We start from the raw sequence: 3,563 nt of genomic DNA on the forward strand, positions 1-3,563 counted from the left end.
CAATTTAAAACAAAAACACGTTAATTTCGAACATTTTTAATTGATTTTTGATGTTTTTATGAAAGAAAACAAAACAAAAACGTATAAACGTACAATTTAAACAAAAAACACATTAATTTTGAAATTTTTTAATTTATTTTTATTTTTTTACGAAAAAACACAAAACAAAAGCGTATAAACGTACGATTTAAACAAAAAACACGTTAATTTCGAATATTTTTAATTTATTTTTATGTTTTTACGAAAGAACACAAAACAAAAGCGTATAAACATACGATTTAAACAAAAAAACACATTAATTTCAAACATTTTAATTATTTTTAATGTTTTTACGAAAAAAACACAAAATAAAAACGTGAAATGTACAATTTAAAACCAAACGCGTTAAATTCGAACATTTTTAATTGATATTTGATGTTTTTACGGAAAAAAACACAAAATAAAAACGTGATAATGTACAATTTAAAACAAAACACGTTAATTTAGTACATTTTTAATTGATTTTTTATGTTTTTACGAATGAACACAAAACAAAAGCGTATAACGTGCGATTTAAACAAAAAAACAAGTTAACTTCAAACATTTTAATTGTTTTTGATGTTTTTACGAAAAAAACCCAAAATAAAAGCGAGAAAACGAACTATTTAAAAATACATTAATTTTGAACATTTTTAATCGATTTTTGATGTTTTTACGGAATAAAACACAAAATAAAAGCATATAAACGTAAGATTTAAACAAAAAACACAATAATTTCAAACATTTTAATTGTGTTTGATGTTTTTATGAAAAAAACACAAAATAAAAGCGTGAAAACGTACAATTTAAAACAAAAACACGTTAATTTCAAACATTTTTAATTGATTTTTAATGTTTTTACGAATGAAACACAAAATAAAAACGTGAAAATGTACAATTTCAAACAAAACACGTTAATTTCAAACAATTTTGATTATTTTTTATATTTTTACGAAACAACACAAAACAAAAGCGTATAAACGTACGATTTAAACAAAATAAACGTTAACTTCAAACATTTTAATTGTTTTTTATATTTTTATGAAAAAACACAAAATAAAAGCGAGAAAACGTACAATTTAAAACAAAACACGTTAATTTCGAACATTTTTAATTTAATTTTTTTATGTTTTTACGAAAGAACACAAACAAAAGCGTATAAACGTACGATTTAAATAAAAACACGTTAATTTCAAACATTTTAATTGTTTTTAATGTTTTTACGAAAAATCACAAAATAAAAGCGTGAAAATGTACAATTTAAAACAAAACACGTTAATTTTGAACATTTTTAATTGATTTTTGATGTTTTTACGAAAAAAACACGAAATAAAAACATGAAAATGTACAATTTAAAACAAAACACGTTAATTTCGAAATTTTATTTGGCTTTTTTGTTTTTTCTAAAAAAAACACAGAACAAAAGCATGAAAGCGTACAATTTAAAACAAAACACGTTAATTTCGAACATTTTTAATTGATTTTTGATGTTTTTACGAAAAAACACAAAATAAAAATGTGAAAATGTACAATTTAAAACAAAACACATTAATTTTGAACATTTTTAATTGATTTTTTATGTTTTTATGAAAGAAAACAAAACAAAAGCGTATAAATGTACGATTTAAAACAAAAAACACGTTAATTTCGAAAATTTTCCATTTATTTTTATGTTTTTATGAAAGAACACAAAACAAAAGCGTATAAACGTACGATTTAAACAAAAAATCACGTTAATTTCGAATATTTTTAATTTATTTTTTATGTTTTTACGAAAAAAACACAAAACAAATGCGTATAAACGTACGATTTAAAAAAAAAACCAAGTTAACTTCAAACATTTTAATTGTTTTTGATTTTTTTATGAAACAAAACACAAAATAAAAGCGTGGAAACATACAATTTTAAAACAAAACACGTTAATTTCGAAAAAATTTAATTTATTTTTATGTTTTTACGAAAAAACACAAAACAAAAGCGTATAAACGTACGATTTAAACAAAAAAACACTTTAATTTCAAATATTTTAATTATTTTTTATGTTTTTACGAAAAAAACACAAAATAAAAATGTGAAAATGTACAATTTAAAAACAAAAAACGTTAATTTCGAACATTCTTAATTGATTTTTTTATGTTTTTACAAAAAAACACAAAACAAAAGCGTATAAACATACGATTTAAAAAAAATCGCGTTAATTTCGAACATTTTTAATTTATTTTTTATGTTTTTACGAAAGAACACAAAACAAAAGCATATAAACGTACGATTTAAACAAAAAAACACTTTAATTTCAAACATTTTAATTGTTTTAATGTTTTTACGAAATAACACAAAATAAAAACGTGAAAATGTACAATTTAAAACAAAACACGATAATTTCGAACATTTTTTTATTAATCTTTTATATTTTTTACGAAAGAAACACAAAATAAAAGCGTATAAAGGTACGATTTAAAAAAAAAATCTTAATTATTTATTTAGACAAATATTGAGCTAGGGCATTTAAAGTTCCTCAGCATAGAGCTTTTTGTACCGACAACATTACCTTCGGTCGTGGTTATGAATTGGTGTTGAGTTAGTATTTGTATTAGAAAATGTTGAGTTAGTATTTGTATTAGAAAATATTGTTTTAAGATCATTTGAACCTTTTTTGATATGTTATTTTATTAATAAATTTTGTAAAAAAAAGTAGTAATGTATGTATATTTCATCGCAGTTTTAAATTATCATGGACAGCTTTTAGCCACGGTGATTCATTCCTATAGCCACTTTTTTAGGCACAGTATTTATTCTATTGTCATATTTTAGCCACTGACCCAATGGTTGGCGATAGAGTTATAAAATTTATATTTTAGCCACAATAGAAATAAAATTCGAAGCATTAAATTATATGAACACAAAAGTAAAATTTTGCTTTTAATTTTTGAAAACATATTTTTGATAAAAAAAAAAAATCTGACGTCTAAATAATACAATGAATTTTGAAACTTTAATTTCTTTGGGGTTTTTTTTAAATAAAGTTTGGTTTATCGCGATGATCCCTCTGCCAATATAGATTAATATTTTATCATTGTTAAAATCAAAATGATTATTAATGAAAAAACCAATATGATTTATTTTCATTAAATTTAAGAAATGTAATTGAACTAGTGAAATAAAAATAACATATAGGTGAAAAGAGAATATAAAAATGTATTTTTTTATAACTTTTTAGATAAAGTTATATAAGAAAGATTAATCAATTTTATCTTTAAAGATGATTAGTTTTTATTTTTGAGAAAATTAAAATAAATATATAACAAATAAGTATGATGACAAAACAATTATATTTCTTAGTAAATTTGTTATATGACTTGTAAATAAAGTTATATGTTAAGGAACAATTAAAATTATAACATTAATCTCGCAATAAATAAGAATGATGTAATTTTTATTTAGAATTTGATTTTCTCTTACATTATTATAAGTATTTATATAGGAAGTAGTTGGTGTAGTTGTTGCATAGTAGCAAAAAGATTAAATGGGGACTAGCATCTTTTGAA

The sequence above is a fragment of the Impatiens glandulifera genome, unplaced genomic scaffold (assembly GCF_907164915.1).
Source record: "Impatiens glandulifera unplaced genomic scaffold, dImpGla2.1, whole genome shotgun sequence".
NCBI classification, from domain to species: domain Eukaryota; kingdom Viridiplantae; phylum Streptophyta; class Magnoliopsida; order Ericales; family Balsaminaceae; genus Impatiens; species Impatiens glandulifera.